The sequence below is a fragment of the Xenopus tropicalis genome, chromosome 5 (assembly GCF_000004195.4).
Source record: "Xenopus tropicalis strain Nigerian chromosome 5, UCB_Xtro_10.0, whole genome shotgun sequence".
Taxonomy (NCBI): domain Eukaryota; kingdom Metazoa; phylum Chordata; class Amphibia; order Anura; family Pipidae; genus Xenopus; species Xenopus tropicalis.
The window spans coordinates 91,734,692-91,743,032 of NC_030681.2; positions in this window are offsets into that span (position 1 = coordinate 91,734,692).

An 8,341-nucleotide genomic window follows, 5' to 3' on the forward strand; every position below is an offset into this window, starting at 1 on the left:
AGCACACCTCAAGGGGATTTCCACTAGGAAATAAGCACACACAGTTTGCAGCAAGTATCAACTTTATATAATGAAGTTAAAATTAAATAGCATTAACATGCAAACAGTAATAACCCTGCTTTGGAAACCTGTGGGGTTTTTGTCACTACTGGCTCAGTCTCTTCCAGAACACAGTCCCACACTCCACTCCTGGAGGAAATACCCTTTCCCAGATCAGTCCTAGCAAAGTCCCTTCCCCAGAGCTCTTTCAGTTTCCCCAGGTAGCGATACCTTTCCCAAAATACCTCTCCCTTTGACATGGCAGTTGCTCCCACATAGCAGGCACACGAAAAACACCTGTCCTCACCTAGGGGACACACACAGGAGACTTTCAATACTTTCCCTCGGTGGATCAATCAATCACTTTGAGATCCCAGGATTTAGGCATCTGACCACAGTGTAGCAGAGGAGATCTCTCTTTAAATCTGGAACAGCCGTTACAGCCACTGCTCACTCGATTTCAGTCTCAACTGCTTGCAAACAGGGGATTCCTTTTCCCCAACTTCAATAGAGCTGGATGCAGCCTCTAGGGTACTCACTTTACTGGGCCCTGTTGATCCCAGGCTCAGTGGACTTATACCTGGGTCAGCAGATGCAGCCAAAGAGGAAGACCCACCCCTCTGCTAAGCACTATATCAGAGGGCACAAGGGAGTGGTCTCCCGGTTAACCAATAAGACACATAGGCAAACTCTAAACCGATACATGGGTCTTTGCCCAGTAACAGCACAAACCAAGGAAACTGCAGGGTTTAAAACCATAGGGACTTGTTAACCCTATGGGTTCCTACATACAGTGGCTTGCAAAAGTATTCGGCCCCCTTGAACTTTTACACATTTTGTCACATTACAGCCACAAACATGAATCAATTGTATTGGAATTCCACGTGAAAGACCAATACAAAGTGGTGTACACGTGAGAAGTGGAACGAAAATCATACATGATTCCAAACATTTTTTACAAATAAATAACTGGAAAGTGGGGTGTGCATAATTATTCAGCCCCCTTTGGTCTGAGTGCAGTCAGTTGCCCATAGACATTGCCTGATGAGTGCTAATGGCTAAATAGAGTGCACCTGTGTGTAATCTAATGTCAGTACAAATACAACTGCTCTGTGACGGCCTCAGAGGTTGTCTAAGAGAATATTGGGAGCAACAACACCATGATGTCCAAAGAACACACCAGACAGGTCAGGGATAAAGTTATTGAGAAATGTAAAGCAGGCTTAGGCTACAAAAAGATTTCCAAAGCCTTGAACATCCCACGGAGCACTGTTCAAGCGATCATTCAGAAATGGGAGTATGGCGCAACTGTAAACCTACCAAGACAAGGCCATCCACCTAAACTCACAGGCTGAATAAGGAGAGCGCTGATCAGAAATGCAGCCAAGAGGCCCATGGTGACTCTGGGGGAGCTGCAGAGATCTACAGCTCAGGTGGGGGAATCTGTCCATAGGACAACTATTAGTCGTGCACTGCACAAAGTTGGCCTTTATGGAAGAGTGGCAAGAAGAAAACCATTGTTAACAGAAAACCATAAGAAGTCCCGTTTGCAGTTTGCCACAAGCCAGGTGGGGGACACAGCAAACATGTGGAAGAAGGTGCTCTGGTCAGATGAGACCAAAATGGAACTTTTTGGCCAAAATGCAAAACGCTATGTGTGGCGGAAAACTAACACTGCACATCACTCTGAACACACCATCCCCACTGTCAAATATGGTGGTGGCAGCATCATGCTCTGGGGGTGCTTCTCTTCAGCAGGGACAGGGAAGCTGGTCAGAGTTGATGGGAAGATGGATGGAGCCAAATACAGGGCAATCTTGGAAGAAAACCTCTTGGAGTCTGCAAAAGACTTGAGACTGGGGCGGAGGTTCACCTTCCAGCAGGACAACGACCCTAAACATAAAGCCAGGGCAACAATGGAATGGTTTAAAACAAAACATATCCATGTGTTAGAATAGCCCAGTCAAAGTCCAGATCTAAATCCAATCGAGAATCTGTGGCAAGATCTAAAAAAACTGCTGTTCACAAACGCTGTCCATCTAATCTGACTGAGCTGGAGCTGTTTTGCAAAGAAGAATGGGCAAGGATTTCAGTCTCTAGATGTGCAAAGCTGGTAGAGACATACCCTAAAAGCCTGGCAGCTGTAATTGCAGCAAAAGGGGGTTCTACAAAGTATTGACTCAGGGGGCTGAATAATTATGCACACCCCACTTTGCAGTTATTTATTTGTAAAAAATGTTTGAAATCATGTATGATTTTCGTTCCACTTCTCACGTGTACACCACTTTGTATTGGTCTTTCACGTGGAATTCCAATACAATTGATTCATGTTTGTGGCTGTAATGTGACAAAATGTGGAAAAGTTCAAGGGGGCTGAATACTTTTGCAAGCCACTGTATCTATGCCCAAGTCAGTACTGAACTAGTATACATCTTTGTGAACTTACAACAATGGCCTAACAGTAGGGCATAACTATAGAGGAGGCAGAGCTGGTGGTATTGGGAGGGCCTGGGGAACGGGATCTGCTTCCTCTATAGCAGTGCTGTCCAACAGGGGGCCCGCGGGCCAGGGATGCCAGGGTTCCCAAACTGCGTGACTACGTACTTATGGTTAGAAAAAGTGGGTGGGGCCACCAAAAGCCAATCATATTTCTTTCATTGTTTTCAGTGGGAAAATTTTAGCTGCTGACATTCTCACATGTGTAATGTCAGGGTCCCCAAAGTTTGCACAGTTTGTCACTGTGTGACTATGTTCCAAGGTTAGAAAAGTGGGCGGGGCCAACAACAGCCAATCAGATTTCATAGACTTCATACATTTACATTTCTAGTTTTTAATTATTATTAATTACCCCAAATATTTTGCCCTGTATAGTAACTGTTTTACAGTTTATGTTACATACTGTACAACAGAAAAACTTGATTATACTCTCTGCCCTAAGAATAACTGCAGTACCTGAGTTTGGGATGTGTATTGTCCTTCTAAATAAAAGGTTTATTTTATTTAGTAACAACTGATAGCATGTACAGTGGATATAAAAAGTCTACACACCCCTGATAAAATGTCAGGTTCCTGTGCTGTACAAAAATGAGACAAACATAAATCATTTTGAGAACTTTTTCCACCTTTAATGTGACCTATAAACTGTACTTTTAGGTGGAGGGAAGAAAACCAAAAAAACTAAAATAATGTGGTTGCATAAGTGTGCACACCCTTAAACTAATACTAATACTTTGTTGAAGCACCTTTTTGATTTTATTACAGCACTTAGTCTTCTTGGGTATGAGTCTATCAGCATGGCACATGGCATCTCCTGTGCACAGCCCTCTCCAGATCACCCCACAGATTTTCAATCGGATCCAGGTCTGGGCTCTGGCTGGGCCATTCCAAAACTTTAATCTTCTTCCGGTGAAGCCATTCCTTTGTTGATTTGGATGTATGCTTTGGGTCGTTGTCATGCTGAAAGATGAAGTTCCTCCTCATGTTCAGCTTTCTAGCAGAAGCCTGAAGGTTTTGTGCCAATATTGACTGGTATTTGGAACTGTTCATAATTCCCTCTATCTTAACTAAGGCCCCAGTTCCAGCTGAAGAAAAACAGCCCCAAAGCATGATGCTGCCACCACCGTGCTGCGCTGTGGGTATGGTGTTCTTTTGGTGATGTGCAGTATTGTTTTTGCGCCAAACATATTTTTTGGAATTATGGGCAAAAACTTCAACCTTGGTTTCATCAGACCATAACACCTTTTTCCACATGCTTTTGGGAGACTTCAGATGTGTTTTTGCAAAATGTAGCCTGGCTTGGATGTTTTTCTTCGTAAGAAAAGGCTTTCGTCTTGCCACTCTACCCCATAGCCCAGACATATGAAGAATACGGGAGATTGTTGTTACATGTACTACACAGCCAGTACTTGCCAGATATTCTTGCAGCTCCTTTAATGTTGCTGTAGGCCTCTTGGTAGCCTCCCTGACCAGTTTTCTATTCCTCTTTACATCAATTTTGGAGGGACGTCCAGTTCTTGTTAAGAACTTGTGCCATATTTTCTCCACTTGATGATGACTGTCTTCACTGTGTTCCATGGTATATCTAATGCCTTGGAAACTCTTTTGTACCCTTCTCCTGACTGATATCTTTGAACAATGAGATCCCTCTGATGCTTTGGAAGCTCTCTGTGGACCATGGCATTTGCAGTGGGATGCTACTAAAAAAAATGTCAGGAAAGACCAACTAGAGCAGCTGAACTTTATTTGGGGTTAATCAGAGGCACTTTAAATGATGGCAGGTGTATGCTGACTCCTATGTAACATGATTTTGAATGTGATTGCTTAATTCTGAACACAGCTACATCCCTAGTAAGAAGAGGGTGTGCACACTTATGCAACCACATTATTTTAGTTTTTTGGTTTTCTTCCCTCCACCTAAAAGATTTCAGTTTGTTTTTCAATTGAGTGGTACAGTTTATAGGTCACATTAAAGGTGGAAAAAGTTATGAAATAATTTATCTTTGTCTCTTTTTTGTACAGCACAGGAACCTGACATTTTACCAGGGGTGTGTAGACTTTTTATATCCACTGTATATATAATACACAAGAGCCATGAATATCCTGTAAATTATATTGGTATAAATAGTGCTTAGTGATGTTATTTCTGTCACATGACTTACTAAAACTTGTGTATTATAATAATGTACCCCCTGTTATATAATATGAGGATATAATAGTTTTCCTCTGAGTTCCATGAGTCTGGAAATGTCCTTATATTTTACATTAGGGGGTACATTATTCAATATATAATATAGCAAAGGTACTGCCTGTTGAGAAATTGTGGCTTTTGTCAGTTTTAAGACATAAAAGTAAACTATATAGACATGCTGAATAGGGAAATAGTAAATAATACTTAATTTGCATGGCAGTCTTTTATCACTAACCCTTTCTGCTCATTTGCATCATATTCACAATATCTCAGTCTCCCCATAATTTACATCAGTTACTGTGTGCTACACATGTAACTGGATGCATGGTATTTTGTACTGTAGTGCATTTTACATTACAGTTCATTTTAATAAAGGTGCATGAAGCACAGCATATCTAATTCTAAAGGAGAAGGAAAGGTGGAATCACTGGGGGTGCCAAAATGCTAAAAAGAAAGGAAGAGGATTGTTTCTCTGCATGTACCCCAGGCTGGTAAGATTTTCTGCTATTATCAGGTAAACAATCTAAATCACACAGGAGGGGGCTAAAAATTTCTCAGCCAGTGATTCCACCTTTTTCTTCTTCAAATTGCACAAGACATCTGATTTGAATAAAGCTAGAAAATTAACAGCCAAATAGTATTTTTTTAATAAATGATTCCAAGAGCAATCATTGTGCTGTTATTATGGGAGTTATATTGGCTATCTGGTCATTAAAAACTAGTTTGGCCCAGTTATAAACAGTTTGCTTTAATGCAAGATTTCACCATTATTTACAGCAGACATTACAAATATGAATAAATTAAAGCTGCCATCTAGTGGTGAAATACAGTATATTAATGCTATTTAAAATGAAATGTTATAGTTCTATTGTATCTTGACTTCATTATATAATAGCATCTTTTTATTGAATGGTACAGTTGTACAGAATTACAAAACATAAAGGGAACCCATGGATTTATGCCTGCTAAGTATATGGTGTAAAGTACCAGGTTCCCATTTGCTTTAGAGAGCATGTTGTGTTCCTTTTAAAGCGTACGTTTGTGCATGTTTCAGCACCTAGTGTTCTGTCTGCTAATAGTAAAGGAGGCCCACTGATTTAATGGGATCGTGTTTGTCCCCATTTAATTTATTTGAAATCCATATAACATCTGCCATCGGTTACAAACTGTAGCATACCTAAATGGTATTGTTGTCCTTAGGAATGACATATTCCACACTTGTCTATAGCAAATGTCTGTGTATTGTATGAGAGGGCAAGGAGCTTATGAGTAATGGAGCCAAGGTCCTCTCTAATATGTCTTCTAGTGTTCTCACACTGTGCACAGAATAATCTATAATTCTGAAGAAGTGGTAGAAATTTCTGTACAGATTTACAACAAATTATAGAAACCCAGTAGAAAATGTCACTTTTAGGGCACAGATGTGCAGGCAGCAAGTGGCGAGCGCCTATAATGGTTTATAATAACCATAAACTTTTTAAACACTGCTCTTCAGTGTAATTCTCTAAAAACATATCAGGCCAATTTCAAAGTGTGCAGGTAACAGTCTGGGTAAAGCCTGATATGCTTTTAGAGAATTACACTGGAGAGCAGTGTTTTACCGAATAAAATATTTTTTAAATGTTTTTATAAACCATTATAGGCGCTCACCACTTGTTTTCCTTTTTTTTGCCGTTTCAGTATCTGGGGGTCTTGTGCCTCAGAAAGGCTGAGCTGCCTGAGATAAAAACTCTTTTTTAAAAAAACGCATCACAGGTGGAATTTGAATATAGCGAAAGCGCTGGTAATAATATACTCACATACTTGAATAAGTTGGTTTATCAGTTTTATATATCCTGTGTATAGTACTGTTATTTTAACTAGTGCGCACACTACAAAAAGGTGGAAGATCTACTAAAATGTACTCTGTCTGTGCCAAGGCTACCATACACTGATTGATTGTGCCAATGGGTTATTAGCATAACAGGGGGTAATGTAGAACTGTACAGTTGCCGGTTATGGTATAAAACATTGTTACAGAGTACAAACAAAACTGCCAAGGAATGGCCCACCATTAATCTTGACTTGACCGTTAATTTGTGCTGTTTAGCATTAGCAAATGTGCTAATATGTTTTGAAAAAATGCACCGGTCCAGGAAAAAAACAGAGCAATGCTGCTATGGGGTTGTTCGCCTTTAAATTAACTTTTAATATGATGTAGACAGTGTTATTCTGAGGCAATTTGCAATTGGAATAGTTTTTTGACCCGCATTTGAGAGCTGGACAGAGGCAGAAGAGGAAGGCAAATAATTCAAAAACTTTAAAAAAAAAAAATTAAAAATGAAGACCAAATGAAAAGTTGTTAAGAATATGCCATTCTATAACATACTTAAAGTTTAACGTTTCGGCTGCTTCCCCAGCGTTTTTCAAAGTGATAAGACACACACAAGAACCCACTGGCGAAAATGTAAATCGCCGGTGGGATGGCATACGCGGTGGCGCGATTTCAGTGAAATCGCGGAAGTTGCCTTGAGAGGAAACTTCCACGATTTCACTGAAATTGCACCGCCGCATATGCCATCCCACCGGCGATTTACATTTTTGCCGCTGGGATGGCATTTCGGGGAGATTAGTCGCCCGCGAACAGGGAGATTTGTCGCGGGCGACTAATCTCCCCGTGTGCCAGAGCCCTAATACATAAAAAAGGAGTAGAAAGACAAAAGAAAAGGTGAAAACATGAAGGAAGAATAACCAACCTGTATGGCTGAACTGCAACTCCCCTGTAGTGCCGAGCATCATCAGGAGTGTGGAGACCATGTAATAGGTATAAAAGGATGTACAGGGCCACCTCCAAGCTATTGCCCATCCTCTTAGTGACATCTAATCTTGCTGCGCCCAGGATGGGCAATAGCTTGGAGGATGGGCAATAGCTTGAAGGTGGCCCTGTACACCCTTATATACCTATATATATATATATATATATATATATATATATATATATATATATATATATTAGAATAACCGATGCCTTACAGTAAATCAATGCAGGTCCCCTGGTGGCATTGCAGTGAGCCAAGGATGTACTATGGAACTGTTCATGCATTGCCATTAACAGGATAGAGCTTCTGTTTAGATGTTGTACTTTGGCTCCAAATGTTCTGCCTTTGTGTATGTAGGTGTTACTTATTCACCTTACAGGAATGATCCTATTACTACCAATTTTTATAGAAGGTATATAATAAAGATGGTGGTAGCATGATGTTTTTGGACTGCTTTTCATCAGTAAGGTCTGGGCCTCCTGCTGCAACGGAATAGAAAGTGCAAAAAGAAAATAAAGAGAAACTTTGAAAATGAAATCAGTGGTGAAAGTTCATATATTATCAAAATCACTCCTAAAGTGTGTACAAAGCTGGACTGTATTTATCCCAAAAGGCTCACACCTGTAATTGCGGGTGTAAATGTGGTACTACCAAGTATTCACTCAGAGAGGGGATTCTTATGCAGGTAACAAATCTGTTTTTATTGTGTCACAATAACAAATGTTTTGCACTTTCAAACAGTTGTGTAAATCAAGCATTCATTGACATTCATTTCAATTCTACTTTCTCAACACAATGTGGAAAAGTACAAAGTATG